This window comes from Taudactylus pleione, unplaced genomic scaffold, assembly GCF_031769625.1.
Source record: "Taudactylus pleione unplaced genomic scaffold, aTauple2 ptg000037l, whole genome shotgun sequence".
In the NCBI taxonomy this organism is placed as follows: domain Eukaryota; kingdom Metazoa; phylum Chordata; class Amphibia; order Anura; family Myobatrachidae; genus Taudactylus; species Taudactylus pleione.
Window position 1 is genome coordinate 21232657 of NW_028284439.1, and position 21032 is coordinate 21253688.

Genomic DNA, 21032 nt, shown 5'->3' on the forward strand with positions numbered 1-21032 from the left:
TGCTAGGCGGAACAGATTGGAATTTGCGAGGACTCTCAAGTCATGTGCTCGCCTGTGCCATCCATTAAAGACATCTGTGAAGCTATAAATAATGTATAATAATAATGTATAATAAGTTTTCAAAAGGACACACATTAGTACATAGGTACATATTATAAAACACTCACTGGATAAAAATTGTGGTCCACAACAGCCTGTAAGATGATGGAATGCCAGCCTTTTCTATTATAATAGTCTGCCGAGTTGTCACGGGGAGCAATGATGGGGATATGTGTACCGTCTATGGCACCTGCGCACTATGGATACACATGCCTCAGGAAACCTTGTATTGTATCCTCTAAGCGCTTTTCTTGCGGCAGGTTGATGAGTATCCAGCAATGCCCGCGTCACCTCGTGCACTATGTTGCAAACTGTGGATATCTCAACTCCAGACAGACAGGAGAGTGTACGGTACTCTCCTGGGGTAGCGAACAACCATAATGCAATGGTTAGCCTCCTGCTTGGCTCTATGGGTCTCCTAAAGTTGATGGACTGCCTGGAAACTGCTGGGGTCAGTAGGTCCAGCAGGTAATAGAACGTTGCACGTGACATCTGAAAGTGGGCTATTCACTGCACATCCTCGAAAGTGTCCACAGTCACCATGAAAGCTTCTCCATGCTTGAGGTCTTGAGTCCACAATCTTTGGTCTGTTGACATATTCATTTTCCGGATGGTTGTCACAGTAGAGGATAAAAGGCCTCTTCTCCTGCGCATATATTGTTGCCGAGTGGTAGCCTTCTGAGCTGCAAACTGCGCCCTCCTCCTTCTCCTCCTGAAATAACTGTACAGTATGTCAGAAGCTGCATCATGTTCTCACTGGCTGAATGAAACAGCAGGAAAGCACAAATACACACGAGCTCTGGAAAACACACAGGTAGTCCATCTGCCATGAATGCTGTGAGCAGTTCCCACCTCTCCCTTTTCTTCCCATTGCAGGGGCAAACGCAGGATTCTCAGGGAGGGGTTTCCAATATATATGTCCACACACACATATATAAGTAGTTGCGCATGACAGAGGCCCCCAGTAGTAGTTCTCCCTATGTAGTGCCCCTTATATAGTGCCCCCGGTAGTAGTCCTGTTCCTATGCAGTGCCCCTTATATACTGCCACCAGTAGTCCTCCCCCTATGCAGTGCCCCTTATGTATTGCCCCCAGTAGTAGTCCTCCCTATGTAGTGCCACTTATATAATGCCCCCAGTAGTAGACCCACCTATGCAGTGCCTTATGTGGTGGTCCCCCCTATGCAGTTCCCCCATTAGTGCCCATTATATAGTACCCCAGTAGTGCCCCCCCAGCAGTGCCAGTGCCCCCAGTAGTGCCTCCCCCAGCAGTGCCTCCCCCCAGCAGTGCCAGTGCCCCCAGTAGTGCCTCCCCCCAGCAGTGACCCCCAGCAGTGACAGTGCCTCCACTAGTGGTCCCCCCTTGAAGTGCCCCCAATATAGTGCCCTCCAGTAGTGCCTCTCCCAGCAGTGCCCCCTACATATACAACACAAAATACACACAAAAAAAACCCCACTTACCTGTATCCCCGCTCCTGTGCCCGCCTCCATCCGTGAGCCGGAAGGTGCAGCCCGGCTCTGGCAATGCTTCCCTCTGTGTAGCTCCCTCTGGGAGGCACAGCCCGTCCACTGCCGATTCAGCTGCCAGCACTTCCGCGTCAGGTGGTATGAAAGCCACCTGACGCAGAAGCGCTGACATCTGAACTGGCAGGGGCCTACCGGACAGCGCCGCACAGGCGATCATGGGTGGCATGGGGATGGTGCAGAGATGGAGACAAGGCTGTCTCCATCTCTGAATAAAAAAAAATATTGGTTGGTCAGGGGGGGGGGTTTCTGGGTACTTAGAACCCCCCCCCCTCCGTGCGCTAGTTCATTTGTGACCCCATCTATGTGAGCCTGTAAAAAGTTAATTTTTAATGACATCCATAGAGTTTTACAGAGCTGACCCGGGTTCTGTGTGAACGGGCCCGACCCGGCAATAACCCAGATCGAATGTGCAGTGTAAAAGGGGGCTGACCCAGGTCGCAGCCAAATCCAACCGAGGCTTCTTGTATTCACTGCTTTGCAATGCAGTCTTTCACATTTATACTTTGTAACCTACTGCAGGGCCATAACTAGGGTAGTGTGACCTGTGCCATGGCACAGGACACCGCAGGACAGGGGGCACTGTTTGGGCCTGTCAATTGTCCTGTTTATTATCATTCTAACATGTAGCTTCCTGTTCTTTTATCCCCAGCATCTCCTGGGATCACCTATCTTTTCCCTGGCCCTTCCCCATGAGGCCATGACCCTTTTTCAGGTGCATTATTTTATGTCCCTATTTAAAAAATGGAGTTGGGGGGGTGCCAATGCTCTCTCTGGCACAGGGCACCAAAAGGCTAGTTACGGCTCTGACCTACTGATGACCATTAATTGTTAATGCCAAGATAAAAAATATGTGTCCAGCTCTGCAACAGTAGCGTATGCACTAGGTCTATGACACGAGAAAACAGTAGAATATGTACCAGGTCTATGCCAGGAGAAAAAAATAGCACATGTACCAGGTTCTTGCCAGGAGAAAACAGTAGAATATGTACCAGGTCTATGCCAGGAGAAAACAGTATCATATGCACAAGGTTTATGCCAGGAGAAAACAGTAGCATATGTACCAGGTCTATGCCAGGAGAAAACAGAATATGTACCAGGTCTATGCCAGGAGAAAACAGTAGCATATGTACCAGGTCTATGCCAGGAGAAAACAGAATATGTACCAGGTCTATGCCAGGAGAAAACAGTAGCATATGTACCAGGTCTATGCCAGGAGAAAACAACAGCATATGCGCTTGCTTTTTGCCTTGAGCAACAAAAGCATGAACATGTGACTTGACACTAGGGGTGGGCACCGGCCACTTTTCGTGTTTTGGTTTTGGATCTGGATCTTTCTTCGTGTTTTGGATCTGGATTGGTTTTGCCAAAACCACCCTTCCGTGTTTTGGGTTCTGGATTTTGTGTTTTGGATCTGTGTTTTTTTTTTTTTAAAAGCATAAAAACAGCTAAAATCACAGAATGTGTGGGTTTTTCTGCTCCTATGCTATTATTAACCTCAATAACCTTAATTTACACTCATTTCCAGTCTATTCTGAACACCTCACAATAGTGTTTTTATGTCCAAAAGGTTGCACCGTGGTAGATGGATGACTATGCTAAGCGATACAAGTGGGCGGCACAAACACGTGGCCCATCTAGGAGTGGCACTGCAGTGGCAGACAGGAAGGCAGTTTGAAAAACTAGGCCCCAAACTGTACATAATGCAAATGCAAAGAAATAAAAGAGGTGCAAGATGGAATTGTCCTTGGGCCCTCCCACCCTTATGTTGTATAAACAGGACATGCACACTTTAACAAAGCAATCATTTCAGCACCAGGGTCTGCCACACAACTGTGGCTGAAATGATTGGTTTGTTTGGGCCCCCACAAAACAAGCTGGCAATTAATCTGTCCCTGCACAAACTGGCTCTACGGAGGCAAGATGTCGTCCTCATCCTCCTCATCCACCGATTCCTCACCCTCTTCAGTGTTGTGTGCATCCTCATCCTCACAGAGTATTAACTCGTCCCTACTGGAATCCACCACCACAGGTCCCGCTGTATGTTCTGGAGGCTGGTCTCCCTGGAAGAGTTGATAATTCATTTTTATGAACATCATCTTCTCCACATTTTGTGGAAGCAACCTCCTACGCCTTTCGCTGACAAGGTTCTCGGCTGCACTAAACACTCTTTCGGAGTACACACTGGAGAGGGGGCAACTCAGGTAAAATAGAGCTAGTTTGTACAGGGGCCTCCAAATTGCCTCTTTTTCCTGCCAGTACAGGTATGGACAGTGTGACATGCCTACTTGGATGCTGTCACCGATGTAATCCTCCACCATTCTGTCAATGGTGACAGTATCATATGTAGTGACAGTAGACATGTCAGAAATTGTTGCCAGGTCCTTCAGTCCGGACCAGATGTCCAAACTTGGTCCTCCCTGCCCTGCAACACCGTCAGCGGGTTGCTTAGGATACCTAAGTTTTTTCCTGGCAGCCCCAGTTGCGGGAGAAAATTAAGAAGGAGCTGTTGACATGTGATGTTCCGCTTCAGCTGACAGTGTGTTCACCAGCAGGTCTTTGCACCTCTGCAGGCTTGTGTCGGCCGGAAAGAGAGACACCACATAGGCTTTAAACCTAGGATCGAGCACGGTGGCCAAAATGTAGTGGTCTGATTTCAACAGATTGACCACCCTGGAATCCTGGCAAAGCGAATGAAGGGCTTCATCCACAAGTCCCACATGCCGAGCGGAATCGCTCCATCTTTGCTCCTCCTTAACTTTCTCCAGCTGCTTCTGCAAAAGCCTGATGAGGGGAATGACCTGACTCAAGCTGGCAGTGTCTGAACTGACTTCACGTGTGGCAAGTTCGAAGGGCTGGAGAACCTTGCACAACACGGAAGCATTCTCCACTGTGCTTGAGTCAGGTGCATACCCCCTCCTTTGCCTATGTCATAGGTGGATGTATAGGCTTGAATGGCCTTTTGCTGCTCCTCCATCCTCTGAAGCATATAGAGGGTTGAGTTCCACCGTGTCACAACCTCTTGCTTCAGGTGATGGCGGGGCAGGTTCAAGAGTGTTTGCTGGCGCTCCAGTCTTCGGCACGCAGTCGCTGAATGGTGAAAGTGGGCAGAAATTTTTCGGGCCACCCAAAGCATCTCCTGCATGCCCCTGTCGCTTTTCAGAAAATTCTGCACTACCAAGTTTATTGTGTGAGCAAAACATGGGACATGCTGGAATTTGCCCAGATGTAAGGCCCGCACAATATTGGTGGCGTTGTCAGATATCACAAATCCCCAGGAGAGTCTAAGTGGGGTAAGCCACTGGGCGATGATTTCCCTCAGTTTCTCTAAGAGATTGTCGGCGGTGTGCCTCTTACTGAAACCGGTGATACACAGCATAGCTTGCCTTGGAACGAGCTGGCATTTCTGAGATGCTGCTACTGGTGACGCTGCTGCTGTTGCTGCGTAAGGTGATACATCTACCCAGTGGGCTGTCACAGTCATATAGTCCTTAGTCTGCCTGTTCCACTTGTCCACATGTCCGTGGTTAAGTGGACATTGGGTACAACGGCATTTTTCAGGATACTGAGGACACTTTTCCTGACGTTTCTGTACAGTCTCGGTATCGCCTGCCTAGTGAAGTGGAACCTAGATGGGATTTGGAACCGGGGACACACTACCTTCATCAATTGTCTAAATCCCACTGCACTAATGGCGGATACCGGACGCACGTCTAACACCAACATAGCAGTCAAGGCCTCAGCTATACGTTTTGCTTCAGGATAACTGCTGTCGTACTTCATCCTCCTCGCTAAGGACTGTTGGAGGGTCAATTGTTTAGTAAAAGTAGTGGTGTTCCTACTTCCTCTCTGGGATGATGAATAACTCCCAGCAGCAGCAACAGTAGCAGTGGCAGCAGGAGGCGTAGCAATGCAGGATCCTCCGGAGGAATCCCGGATAGGAGAGTCAGTCATGCCAGTGACATGGCCTGGAGGACTACTTCCGATCCTGACTAAGGAGGAAATTGACGAGGAGGGAGTTGATGGTGTGGTTTGCAGGCACTTGGATACAACAGGACAACGGGATTTAGGTGTCCCTGGACTGCTTATGGTCTTAGCCAAAGTTTCTGAACTTGACAGTAACGTTTTCTGAACGCGCTGCAGGTGCCGTATAAGGGAGGATGTTCCTAGGTGGTTAACGTCCCTACCCCTACTTATTTCACCTTTACATATGGTACATATGGCAAGACAGTTGTTGTCCGGATTTGGATAGAAATATTGCCAGACCAAAGAGGTGGAATGTTTGGTCTTCTGCCCAGGCATGACCGTGATGGGCTTTTTCATCCATGGACAATAACTGTCTCCCCCGGAGCCTGATTTAAACAATCCACATCACCATCAGAATCCTCCTCGCCAACTTCCTCCTCAGCTACACCATTATCCTCATCCTGTTGTACTTCAACAGTGACATCTTCAATTTGCATATCAGCAAGTGGACTGTGGGTGCTCCTTTCAAATTGCAGGGGGCGTGCAAATGGTGGAAAGAGCCACCTCTTCCCGTCCAGTGCTGGGAAGGTCAGGCATCGCAACCGCCACCACACTTGGACTCTCCTTGGGGATTTGTGATGTCTTCTTAGAACGCACAGTTCTTTGCTGTGCTTTTGCCAGCTTAACTCATTTGATTTTTTTAGCAGGAGGAGGGCTTCCATCGTCATGTGAAGCTGAACCACTAGTCATGAATATACTAGTCATACTAGTATGACACACACTAGTCATAGGGAAAGACCTTAGCCGTTCCTTGCCACTCCGTGTCATAAATGGCATATTGGCAAGTTTACGTTTCTCTTCAGATGATTTAAATGTTTTTTTTAAGGTCATTTTCCTGAACTTTGTCATTTGGGATTGTATGTGGCCTCTACTATGACATTGGGCATCGGCCTTGGCAGACGACGTTGATGGCATGTTATCGTCTATGTCATGACTAGTGGCAGCAGCTTCAGCACTAGGAGGAAGTGGTTCTTGATCTTTCCCTATTTTATTTTTATCGGAGAAAGTTTGGTCCTCCATTTATGTTATATCGATTTGATATATACGTGCGGCTAAGGCGCACACAAACACAGAAAATATTTTTTTATTTTTGGAGTGTACTTTGGGGGTTACAGCACCCTTTAATGGTCAAGCCAGCCGGCCCTTTACTTATGACACAGGCGCACGCTTGGCACTACTTTGTTGATGCACGTGCGGCTACTGCGCACACAATTCACAAACACAGAAAATATTTTTTTATTTGGTTTGGAGTGTACTTTGGGGGTTACAGCACCCTTTAATGGTCAAGCCAGCCGGCCCTTTACTTATGACACAGGCGCACGCTTGGTACTACTTTGTTGATGCACGTGCGGCTACTGCGCACACAATTCACAAACACAGAAAATATTTTTTTATTTGGTTTGGAGTGTACTTTGGGGGTTACAGCACCCTTTAACGGTCAAGCCAGCCGTCCCTTTACTTATGACACAGGCGCACGCTTGGCACTACTTTGTTGATGCACGTGCGGCTACTGCGCACACAATTCACAAGCACAGAAAATATTTTTTTATTTGGTTTGGAGTGTACTTTGGGGGTTACAGCACCCTTTAACGGTCAAGCCAGCCGGCCCTTTACTTATGACACAGGCGCACGCTTGGCACTACTTTGTTGATGCACGTGCGGCTACTGCGCACACAATTCACAAACACAGAAAATATATATTTTTTTTGTTTGGAGTGTACATTGGGGGTTACAGCACCCTTTAATGGACAAGCCAGCCGGCCCTTTACTAATGGGACACAGGCGCACGCTTGGCGCTGCTCCTAGTTGATGCACATGCAGCCACAGTGCACACAATTCAGAAACACAGAAAAAATATATATTTTTTTAGCACTTGGGGGGAGCACCCCTGATGGACAGAGCAACCCCTGGACAACACTACAGCACCCCTTTAGGACTGGGACACTGCACAGGACTTTGGAGTGGACACAGCCCCTATGGACAACTGACTGCACAACACAGTCCAGCCAGCCCCTATGGACTTTGAAGTAGTGGACACAGCCCCTATGGACAACAGCAGCACAGCACAACACAGCCAGCCCCTGTGGACTTTGAAGTAGTGGACACAGCCCCTATGGACAACAGAAGCACAGCGCAGCACAGCACAGCACAACACTACTCTTCAGTGCACTACACTACACAGCCCAGCCAACCCTATCTCCCACCCTCCCTCTTCACTGTCCACCACCGAGTGAGAAAATGGTGCCGACGTGGGTACCTTATATAGGATCCAAAACCCGCGAGACCCGGAAGGCGGGATGATGACGTTTTGCCTCGATTTCAGATCCGAGTCAGGCGGGAAAAGTCGAGCCTGACTCGGATCGGCCTCGGATCGGGGGGGCTCGGGGGGGGGTTCGGAATTCAGAAATCCGAATCCGCTCACCCCTACTTGACACTGTTAGAATAAAATGCCTAAAATCACATTACCCTATTCATGCACAATATAATAGTATAATGAAGTGTCTCAACTATAGTATTAATAAATTCAAAAGTTGTATTTACCATATAAAATAGTTTCCTACGTCTACAACAAACTACAACTCCTGGCGGCACATAGGTAACATTCTCCTCCTCTTCCAGCACTGGTTGGATAATTTGTCTGTACAGGGATGTGCTTTTGGCTGCATGTGTTCCCGGCGCTGTGCGGTGTCGCTGTATTAGTGTTGTGTCTGTGAGTGAGGAAACTAGAGATGTGCACTGACCCCCGTGTTTTGGTTTTGGATCTTTCCTGGTTTTGGATCTGGATTGGTTTTGCCAAAACCACACCTCTGTGTTTGTATTTCGGTTTTGGTTTTGGATCTGGATTTTTTCTTAAAAAATCATAAAAACAGCTAAAATCACATAACATGGGCCTTTTTTTGTTCCTACAGTATTATTAACTTCAATAACATTTATTTCAATCGTTTCCAGTCAATTTTTGACCACCTCGCAGCGCACATTAATGATTTTTTTCATCTAGTTAAGGGCTACAAGGTTGCATCCAGCTAGCTGGCTCAAAACTGAGTGATAAATAGAGTTGAGGACTGTGCAAAGATGATGGTTGGGGTACCCCTTGAGCATTAAAGAAATGATAGTTGATAATTGATACAATGGCTGGAGAATTGATAATAGGTGCAGTCCCTGGCTGTAAAATTGATCATTGGTGCAGCCACTGGCTGAAGTAAGAAGAGTTGATACCTGATAAATTGGCGCAGCCCCTGGCTGAATAATTGATAACTGGTGCAGCCCCTGGCTGAAGAATTGATAATTGGTGCAGCCTCTGGCTGGCTGAAGAATTGATAATTGGTGCACCCCAACAGGACATTCACAGTTTAACAAACCAATCACTTCAGTGACAGGGACTGCCACTTGTGGCTGAAATGATTGGTTTGTTTAGGCCCCCCACAAAATAAGCTGCCAATGCGCAGTGGACATTGGTGGCAATTATCCCATACACAAATTGGCTTTTCAATTCATTAGATTAGATGTCGTCATCGTCATCTCCATCACTGTGTGTGCATCCTCCTCTTCTTTACACAATATGAATTTGTCCCTGCTGGAATCCACCATTACAGAGTCAGATGCTTCTGTATTTATTGGACTTAAGTGCTGGTAAAGGTCTTCCTCGTGGAATTTGTAATTCATTTTGATGAACATCATCTTTTCCACATTTTGGGGAAGTAAGCTCCTATGATGTTCACTGACAAGGTTCCCGGCTGCGCTGAAAACTCTTTCAGATTACACACTGGAGGTTGAGCAACTTAAGTACAGCAAAGCCAGTTTGTGTAAGGGACTCCAAATTTCCACTTTTTCCTGCCAGTAGTGCAACGGACTGTCTGACATCTCTATTTGGATGCTATCCTTAAAATAGTCATACACCATTCTCTGAATGGTGACTGTACCAGACAAAGTACCTCATTCACAAATTTGTCAAAGTGACGGCATGGGAAGCGATTGCTTGCCAAGGCATAAGCACACCCACTTTGGCTGTGCGAGCGATCGCTCTGTGTATGCAGACACCCATATGTAGAGATACCCACTAGCACAGGTCATCTCCAGGAAGTGTATTAAAACATTGGTACATCGAGCACCATCGGTAGCGATCACAGTGCTTGTGGTTGCCTTACCCTGCCGCAGGCACTGTGAGGACTTCAGTGTAAAAATCAGGCATGTGACGTTTACTATGACGCTGCCTGTTAATTATGCATGCCTTAAAAATGGTGTTGAAACACCAAGGCACGCCTGCGTTCGCACCTCCACACCCCCATTATTAGTGTCCTGCTCCTGTTACCACCCACAAACGGCCTCTCCTGTCACTCATTTCACTGGGCTGTCTTTGCTGGGCGATCGAGCGGGCTACGATTGCACAGAGTAGTTCGCGCACGTGCAGAATGAAGTGTGCTCATGTCCATTTGCAAACCATTGGCCGCTTGCGAGTGCACAGCGCTAGTGAGCGGGTCTGATTGAGGTCCAAAGTCATGGTAGACATGTCACTCATTGTAGGCAGTTCTTTCAGACCCAACCAGATGTCATTAGATTTTGCTGACAGATCTGCATCACCACCAGCAGTGGGTCTCTTAGGGAAATATAGTTTTTTTCTTGACAGCTGTAGAAACTGAAGGAGGAAATGCTGCTGTGTCACATTCCTCTTGAGCTGACAATTTTTTCACCACCAGCTCTTTGCAACTTTTCAGATTTATGTCCATCGGAAAGAAAGATAAAAGGTATGATTTAAACCTAGGATCAAGTATGGTCACCAAAATATAGTGGCTTGATCTACAAATCTCACATACTTAGCGGAATCACTCCATTCCAGCTCCTTCTTCAGTTTCTCCAGCTGCTTTTGCAAAAGTCTGATTAGGGGAATGACCTGACTCAAGCTGGCAGTGTCTGAACTAACTTCACATGTGGCAAGTTCAAAGGGTTTGAGAACCTTGCACAACACGGAAATTATTCTTCACTGCACTTGACTAAGGTGCATGTCCTATGTCATAGGCCATTGTGTAGCCTTGGATGGCCCTTTTCTGCTCCTACATCCACTGAAACATATAGAGGTTAGAATTCCACCTACTTACTACCTCTTGCTTCAGCTGATGGCAGGGCAAATTCAACAGTTCTTGCTGGTTCTGCAATCTCCGACACGCAGTTGCTGAATGTCGAAAATGTCCAGAAATCTTTCGGGCCAGCAAGAACATCTCCTGCACGCCCCTGTCATTTTAAAAAAAAAATGTTGCACCACTAGATTAATTGTGTGAGCAAAACATGGGATGTGATCAAATTCGCCCACATGTAATGCTTGCACAATATTGCTGGCATTGTCAGAAATCACAAATCCTGAGGAGAGTCCAAGTGGGGTAAGCCATTTTCCAATTATTTCCTGAGCTTTTCCAAGAGGTTCACAGCAGTATGCCTGTTACTGAAACCGGTGATGCACAGAGTAGCCTGCTTCTGAATGAGCTGGCATTTGTTAGATGCTGCTGCTGCTGTTTGCCCAACTTTTTCAACTACTAAAAGTAGTCATCTTCCAGGTCCCCTTCTGGGATGAAGATCCACTTATAGCAACAGCACAAGCAGCAAGCGTAACACTCAAGGATCCTTATGAGGAACAACAGATAGGAGAGGAGTCATTCCTTATGATACGGATGCAGGACTACATCCAATCACGAATGAGGATGTTGATGATGATGCAGGTGTTGGTGGTGGATATTGCAGGCACTTGGATCCAGATAGAAGGGAGCAACTTGATGACACTGGACTGAATGTTGTTTGTTTTTTTGTCCACAGTTTCAATACCCTTTCCTATTTGATGAATTTGCTACAAGTGACATAACAGGGAGGAGGTTCCAAGATGGTTAAGGTCCTTACCTCTACTCACTGTTACTTGGCAATGGTCACAAATAGCTTGGCAAAACTTGTCCGGATTTGGGTGGCAATGATTCCACACATCAACATCCTCATCATCATCAACATCCTTATCATCCTTGTTGCTATTGCCAACTAGATAAATATCCTACTCATCCTCCTCGTGCAATTCCATAGAAGCATCCTCAATTTCTACGTCTGAAGGCACACAAATGGTGGAGGGAGGATCCTCTTCAAGTACAGTATTAAAAAGGTCAGACTCACACATGGCAACCACGGACACACTTGGACTATCCTCTGGGATTTCTGATTTTTCCGAGCACACAGTGGTTCTGGCGTCTTACTCGTCTTAACAATTTAAAAAATTTTTGTACCTCTCCTACAAGCAGATGGGCTTAAATTATCATCAGAACCATCATTCATAAATAAAGGCCAAGGCCTTATCCTTACCTTGCCACTTCATGTAGCGAATGGCATATTGCAAATTTTTGGTTTCTCTAAAGCTAACTTAGGGCCTGATTCAGAGCCGGACGCAATTAGCGCTCGCTTGTCCAGAAAATAGGGGTGGCTATTCAAATGAACCATTCGCAGTTTGCGGTCTGTTCACGCCTCCATGTCTGAACGAACAAACAAATCTTGCGGTCGTTTTTTGGATAACTACGCCCCCTGGCCGCTCGCATCCTACGTCATGTTCGCTATTTATTAGATTAATCGAGTACATCGACCAGGGTATGAGCTGCTCGCTATTCTTGTGGTTGGTTTTTGCTACCACAATTTTGCGAGCAGTTCTGGCTATAAAATAACCCAGTGACGTGGTCAATGACGCTGCTGTTTTAATTATGCACACCCATAAAATGCCCGTTTTGACCTTTAAGCACGCCTGCAATCGGATCTCCACTCCCCGTTTTCAAGCACCTTCCCCTGTTACCACCCACATACGCCTCTTTCTGTCACTCAAATTATCAGGCATTCGCTATTTTGCGAGCACATGAATTTCGACCGCACTGACTGGTTCACGCATGCGTATAACGATCCGTACGCATGCGCAGTTGGGCAAACATCGCTCGGAGCGAACAAGCGGCCGCTTACGAGTGGCTCTGAATCAGGCCCTTAGATTTAGCTTTTTTTTTCTTTATAGTGGTAAAAGTTGATTTTTTTACATGGCCTGACTTAAGCCCTGGTGCATTGGCCTTCATAGATGATGTTGACGGCCTTGCATTGTCATCATGACTGCTGCCAGCAGCTACAAGACTGGTATGTGGATCCTGCTCTTCTGTGATGTGACTGTCTTCCATACTCACTGCGGTCTTACAGCAGTGTCACCAAGCAATTATAGTGCAGCTCAGCTGTGGGTAACGCACACAACCAAAAAACTGTTTTATTTTTTCACTGGTGGTGTGGCAAGCTAACATGCACACACCAAAAAATTGTTTGTTTTTTTCACACTGGGGGTGAACCCCTGAAAGAGGCAGCAGCTCCTTGACAGACATCAGCACAGCACCCCTGCGCACCTACGCTGATGACAAGTGTGGCTAGCACATACACAGAAAAACATTATTTGTTTTTTTCACACTGGGAGTGAAGAGCACCCCTTATGGACAGAGCATGCCCTTTACAACACAGCCGAACAGCCAGCTTCTATGGACAACAGCCAGTCAGCCCCTATGGACTACAGCCAGCCAGACCCTATGGACAGTACAACAGCCAGCCCCTATATATGGACAACAGCCAGTCCCTATATAATGAACAACAGCCAGTCAGCCCCTATATAATGGACAACAGACAGACAGCCCCTATGGATGGACAGGGAAACCTCAGTGACTCACAACAGCCAGCCAGCCCCAATATGGACAACAACCAGCCCCTATATGGACAGTAGCCAGCCCCTATATGGACAACAGCCAGCCCCTATGGACATTAAATAAAGTAAGCAACAACTGTAGAATGCACAGCAGCGCAACACAGCTCCCAGCTCTCTCCCTTTTCTCTCCACAGCCGGAATGAAAAATGGCGGCGATCGCGGGACCTTTATAGAATCCAAAACCCGCGAGAATCCGACAGCGGGATGATGATGTTTTGCCTCGTTGTCAGATCCGAGTCAGGTGGGAAAACCCGAGCATACTCGTATCTGTCTCGGATCCCCTAAGTTTGGGTGGGTTTCGGATCTCAGAGATCCGAACCTGTTCATCTCTAGAGGAAACTGGGAGAGAGCAGTAATTTCCACATACAGAGGCCAATTCAGCAAAATTCAGCAAAAGCAAAGATCAGTCAAGCTTACTGATCTCTGTCATCAGGCAGGCGGTGTGGCAGGTTAGTCCAGCTACCCCTGAGGGGGGAAACATATATATACTAGGGGTGAGCGGGTTCGGATTTCTGAAATCCGAACCCCCCCGAGCCCCCCCGATCCGAGTCCGATCCGAGTCAGGCTCGACTTTTCCCGCCTGACTCGGATCTGAAATCGAGGCAAAACGTCATCATCCCGCCTTCCGAGTCTCGCGGGTTTTGGATCCTATATAAGGTACCCGCGTCGGCGCCATTTTCTCACTCGGCTGTGGACAGTGAAGAGGGAGGGTGGGAGTTAGGGCTGTGTAGTGTAGTGTAGTGTAGTGTAGTGCTGCTGTTGTCCACTACTTCAAAGTCCATAGGGGCTGGCTGTGTTGTGCTGTGCTGCTGTTGTTAATAGGGGCTGTGTCCACTACTTCAAAGTCCATAGGGGCTGGCTGGACTGTGTTGTGCAGTCAGTTCTCCATAGGGGCTGTGTCCACTCCAAAGTCCTGTGCAGTGTCCCAGTCCTAAAGGAGTGCTGTAGTGTTGTCCAGGGGGTGCTCTGTCCATCAGGGGTGCTCCCCCCAAGTGCTAAAAAAATAATATATTTTCTGTGTTTGTGAATTGTGTGCGCAGTAGCCGCACGTGCATCAACAAAGTAGTGCCAAGCGTGCGCCTGTGTCATAAGTAAAGGGCCGGCTGGCTTGACTGTTAAAGGGTGCTGTAACCCCCGAAAGTACACTCCAGTCCAAACCAAAAAAAAATTATTTTCTGTGTTTGTGAATTGTGTGCGCAGTAGCCGCACGTGCATCAACAAAGTAGTGCCAAGCGTGCGCCTGTGTCATAAGTAAAGGGCCGGCTGGCTTGACCGTTAAGGGTGCTGTAACCCCCGAAAGTACACTCCAGTCCAAACCAAAAAAAAAATTATTTTCTGTGTTTGTGAATTGTGTGCGCAGTAGCCGCACGTGCATCAACAAAGTAGTGCCAAGCGTGCGCCTGTGTCATAAGTAAAGGGCCGGCTGGCTTGACTGTTAAAGGGTGCTGTAACCCCCGAAAGTACACTCCAGTCCAAACCAAAAAAAAATTATTTTCTGTGTTTGTGAATTGTGTGCGCAGTAGCCGCACGTGCATCAACAAAGTAGTGCCAAGCGTGCGCCTGTGTCATAAGTAAAGGGCCGGCTGGCTTGACCGTTAAGGGTGCTGTAACCCCCGAAAGTACACTCCAGTCCAAACCAAAAAAAAAATTATTTTCTGTGTTTGTGAATTGTGTGCGCAGTAGCCGCACGTGCATCAACAAAGTAGTGCCAAGCGTGCGCCTGTGTCATAAGTAAAGGGCCGGCTGGCTTGACCGTTAAGGGTGCTGTAACCCCCGAAAGTACACTCCAGTCCAAACCAAAAAAAAAATTATTTTCTGTGTTTGTGAATTGTGTGCGCAGTAGCCGCACGTGCATCAACAAAGTAGTGCCAAGCGTGCACCTGTGTCATAAGTAAAGGGCCGGCTGGCTTGACCGTTAAGGGTGCAGTAACCCCCGAAAGTACACTCCAGTTCAAACCAAAAAAAAAATTATTTTCTGTGTTTGTGAATTGTGTGCGTAGTAGCCGCACGTGCATCAACAAAGTAGTGCCAAGCGTGCGCCTGTGTCATAAGTAAAGGGCCGGCTGGCTTGACCGTTAAAGGGTGCTGTAACCCCCAAAGTACACTCCAGTCCAAACCAAAAAAAAAATTATTTTCTGTCTTTGTGAATTGTGTGCGCAGTAGCCGCACGTGCATCAACAAAGTAGTGCCAAGCGTGCGCCTGTGTCATAAGTAAAGGGCCGGCTGGCTTGACCGTTAAAGGGTGCTGTAACCCCCGAAAGTACACTCCAGTCCAAACCAAAAAAAAAATTATTTTCTGTGTTTGTGAATTGTGTGCGCAGTAGCCGCACGTGCATCAACAAAGTAGTGCCAAGCGTGCGCCTGTGTCATAAGTAAAGGGCCGGCTGGCTTGACCGTTAAAGGGTGCTGTAACCCCCAAAGTACACTCCAGTCCAAACCAAAAAAAAAATTATTTTCTGTGTTTGTGAATTGTGTGCGCAGTAGCCGCACGTGCATCAACAAAGTAGTGCCAAGCGTGCGCCTGTGTCATAAGTAAAGGGCCGGCTGGCTTGACCGTTAAAGGGTGCTGTAACCCCCGAAAGTACACTCCAGTCCAAACCAAAAAAAAATTATTTTCTGTGTTTGTGAATTGTGTGCGCAGTAGCCGCACGTGCATCAACAAAGTAGTGCCAAGCGTGCGCCTGTGTCATAAGTAAAGGGCCGGCTGGCTTGACCGTTAAAGGGTGCTGTAACCCCCGAAAGTACACTCCAGTCCAAACCAAAAAAAAAATATTTTCTGTGTTTGTGAATTGTGTGCGCAGTAGCCGCACGTGCATCAACAAAGTAGTGCCAAGCGTGCGCCTGTGTCATAAGTAAAGGGCCGGCTGGCTTGACCGTTAAAGGGTGCTGTAAACCCCGAAAGTACACTCCAGTCCAAACCAAAAAAAAATTATTTTCTGTGTTTGTGAATTGTGTGCGCAGTAGCCGCACGTGCATCAACAAAGTAGTGCCAAGCGTGCGCCTGTGTCATAAGTAAAGGGCCGGCTGGCTTGACCGTTAAGGGTGCTGTAACCCCTGAAAGTACACTCCAGTCCAAACCAAAAAAAAAATTATTTTCTGTGTTTGTGAATTGTGTGCGCAGTAGCCGCACGTGCATCAACAAAGTAGTGCCAAGCGTGCGCCTGTGTCATAAGTAAAGGGCCGGCTGGCTTGACCGTTAAAGGGTGCTGTAACCCCCAAAGTACACTCCAGTCCAAACCAAAAAAAAAAATATTTTCTGTGTTTGTGAATTGTGTGCGCAGTAGCCGCACGTGCATCAACAAAGTAGTGCCAAGCGTGCGCCTGTGTCATAAGTAAAGGGCCGGCTGGCTTGACCGTTAAAGGGTGCTGTAACCCCCGAAAGTACACTCCAGTCCAAACCAAAAAAAAATTATTTTCTGTGTTTGTGAATTGTGTGCGCAGTAGCCGCACGTGCATCAACAAAGTAGTGCCAAGCGTGCGCCTGTGTCATAAGTAAAGGGCCGGCTGGCTTGACCGTTAAAGGGTGCTGTAACCCCCGAAAGTACACTCCAGTCCAAACCAAAAAAAAATTATTTTCTGTGTTTGTGAATTGTGTGCGCAGTAGCCGCACGTGCATCAACAAAGTAGTGCCAAGCGTGCGCCTGTGTCATAAGTAAAGGGACGGCTGGCTTGACCGTTAAAGGGTGCTGTAACCCCCGAAAGTACACTCCAGTCCAAACCAAAAAAAAATTATTTTCTGTGTTTGTGAATTGTGTGCGCAGTAGCCGCACGTGCATCAACAAAGTAGTGCCAAGCGTGCGCCTGTGTCATAAGTAAAGGGCCGGCTGGCTTGACCGTTAAGGGTGCTGTAACCCCCGAAAGTACACTCCAGTCCAAACCAAAAAAAAATTATTTTCTGTGTTTGTGAATTGTGTGCGCAGTAGCCGCACGTGCATCAACAAAGTAGTGCCAAGCGTGCGCCTGTGTCATAAGTAAAGGGCCGGCTGGCTTGACCGTTAAAGGGTGCTGTAACCCCCGAAAGTACACTCCAGTCCAAACCAAAAAAAAATTATTTTCTGTGTTTGTGAATTGTGTGCGCAGTAGCCGCACGTGCATCAACAAAGTAGTGCCAAGCGTGCGCCTGTGTCATAAGTAAAGGGCCGGCTGGCTTGACCGTTAAGGGTGCTGTAACCCCCGAAAGTACACTCCAGTCCAAACCAAAAAAAAATTATTTTCTGTGTTTGTGAATTGTGTGCGCAGTAGCCGCACGTGCATCAACAAAGTAGTGCCAAGCGTGCGCCTGTGTCATAAGTAAAGGGCCGGCTGGCTTGACCGTTAAAGGGTGCTGTAACCCCCGAAAGTACACTCCAGTCCAAACCAAAAAAAAATTATTTTCTGTGTTTGTGAATTGTGTGCGCAGTAGCCGCACGTGCATCAACAAAGTAGTGCCAAGCGTGCGCCTGTGTCATAAGTAAAGGGCCGGCTGGCTTGACCGTTAAAGGGTGCTGTAACCCCCGAAAGTACACTCCAGTCCAAACCAAAAAAAAATTATTTTCTGTGTTTGTGAATTGTGTGCGCAGTAGCCGCACGTGCATCAACAAAGTAGTGCCAAGCGTGCGCCTGTGTCATAAGTAAAGGGCCGGCTGGCTTGACCGTTAAGGGTGCTGTAACCCCCGAAAGTACACTCCAGTCCAAACCAAAAAAAAAATTATTTTCTGTGTTTGTGAATTGTGTGCGCAGTAGCCGCACGTGCATCAACAAAGTAGTGCCAAGCGTGCGCCTGTGTCATAAGTAAAGGGCCGGCTGGCTTGACCGTTAAGGGTGCTGTAACCCCCGAAAGTACACTCCAGTCCAAACCAAAAAAAAAATTATTTTCTGTGTTTGTGAATTGTGTGCGCAGTAGCCGCACGTGCATCAACAAAGTAGTGCCAAGCGTGCGCCTGTGTCATAAGTAAAGGGCCAGCTGGCTTGACCGTTAAGGGTGCTGTAACCCCCGAAAGTACACTCCAGTCCAAACCAAAAAAAAAATTATTTTCTGTGTTTGTGAATTGTGTGCGCAGTAGCCGCACGTGCATCAACAAAGTAGTGCCAAGCGTGCGCCTGTGTCATAAGTAAAGGGCCGGCTGGCTTGACCGTTAAAGGGTGCTGTAACCCACAAAGTACACTCCATTCCAAACCAAAAAAAAAATTATTTTCTGTGTTTAGCCGCACGTATATATCAAATCGATATAACATAAATGGAGGACCAAACTTTCTCCGATAAAAATAAAATAGAGAAAGATCAAGAACCACTTCCTCCTAGTGCTGAAGCTGCTGCCACTAGTCATGACATAGACGATAACATGCCATCAACGTCGTCTGCCAAGGCCGATGCCCAATGTCATAGTAGAGGGCACATACAATCCCAAATGGCAAAGTTCAGGAAAATGACCTTGAAAAAGACATTTAAATCAGCTGAAGAGAAACGTAAACTTGCCAATATGCCATTTACGACACGGAGTGGCAAGGAACGGCTAAGGTCGATCCCTAGTATGTTCATGACTAGTGGTTCAGCTTCACATGACGATGGAAGCCCTCCTCCCACTAAAAAAATCAAAAGAGTTAAGCTGGCAAAAGCACAGCGAAGAACTGTGCTTTCTAAGAAGATATCACAAATCCCCAAGGAGAGTCCAAGTGTGGTGGTGGTTGCGATGCCTGACCTTCCCAGCACTGGACGGGAAGAGGTGGCTCTTTCCACCATTTGCACGCCCCCTGCAAGTGCTGAAAGGAGCACCCACAGTCCACTTGCTGATATGCAAATTGAAGATGTCACTGTTGAAGTACAACAGGATGAGGATACTGGTGTAGCTGGCGCTGAGGAGGAAGTTGGCGAGGAGGATTCTGATGGTGATGTGGTTTGTTTAAATCAGGCTCCGGGGGAGACAGTTGTTGTCCGTGGGATGAAAAAGCCCATCACGGTCATGCCTGGGCAGAAGACCAAACATTCCACCTCTTTGGTCTGGCAATATTTCTATCCAAATCCGGACAACAACTGTCTTGCCATATGTACCATATGTAAAAGTGAAATAAGTAGGGGTAGGGACGTCAACCACCTAGGAACATCCTCCCTTATACGGCACCTGCAGCGCGTTCATAAAAAGTTACTGTCAAGTTCAGAAACTTTGGCTAAGACCGTAAGCAGTCCAGGGACACCTAAATCCCGTTGTCCTGTTGTATCCAAGCGCCTGCAAACCACACCGTCAACTCCCTCCTCGTCAATTTCCTCCTTAGTCAGGATCGGAAGTAGTCCTGCAGGCCATGTCACTGGCATGACTGACTCTCCTATCCGGGATTCCTCGGAGGATCCTGCATTGCTACGCCTACTGCTGCCGCTGCTGCTGTTGCTGCTGCTGGGAGTCGTTCATCATCCCAGAGAGGAAGTAGGAACACCACTACTTTTACTAAACAATTGACCCTCCAACAGTCCTTAGCGAGGAGGATGAAGTACGACAGCAGTCATCCTGAAGCAAAACGTATAACTGAGGCCTTGACTGCTATGTTGGTGTTAGACGTGCGTCCGGTATCCGCCATTAGTGCAGTGGGATTTAGACAATTGATGGAGGTAGTGTGTCCCCGGTTCCAAATCCCGTCTAGATTCCACTTCACTAGGCAGGCGATACCGAGACTGTACAGAAACGTCAGAAAAAGTGTCCTCAGTGTCCTGAAAAATGCCGTTGTACACAATGTCCACTTAACCACGGACATGTGGACAAGTGGAACAGGGCAGACTAAGGACTATATGACTGTGACAGCCCACTGGGTAGATGTATCACCTTACGCAGCAACAGCAGCAGCGTCACCAGTAGCAGCATCTCAGAAATGCCAGCTCGTTACAAGGCAGGCTACGCTGTGTATCACCGGTTTCAGTAAGAGGCACACCGCCGACAACCTCTTAGAGAAACTGAGGGAAATCATCGCCCAGTGGCTTACCCCACTTAGACTCTCCTGGGGATTTGTGATATCTGACAACGCCACCAATATTGTGCGGGCATTACATCTGGGCAAATTCCAGCACGTCCCATGTTTTGCTCACACAATAAACTTGGTGGTGCAGAATTTTCTGAAAAGCGACAGGGGCGTGCAGGAGACGCTTTGGGTGGCCCGAAAAATTTCTGGCCACTTTCGCCATTCAGCGACTGCGTGCCGAAGACTGGAGCGCCAGCAAACACTCATTCGCTTTGCCAGGATTCCAGGGTGGTCAATCTGTTGAAATCAGACCACTACGTTTTGGCCACCGTGCTCGATCCTAGGTTTAAAGCCTATGTGGTGTCTCTCTCTTTCCGGCCGACACAAGCCTGCAGAGGTGCAAAGACCTGCTGGTGAACACACTGTCAGCTGAAGCGGAACGTGACACGTCAACGGCTCCTTCTTCATTTTCTCCTGCAACTGGGGCTGCCAGGAAAAAACTTAGGTATCCTAAGCAACCCGCTGGCGGTGATGCAGGGCAGGCAGGACCAAGTTTGGACATCTGGTCCGGACTGAAGGACCTGGCAACAATTTCTGACATGTCTACTGTCACTGCATATGATACTGTCACCATTGACAGAATGGTGGAGGATTACATCGGTGACAGCATCCAAGTAGGCATGGCAGACAGTCCATACCTGTACTGGCAGGAAAAAGAG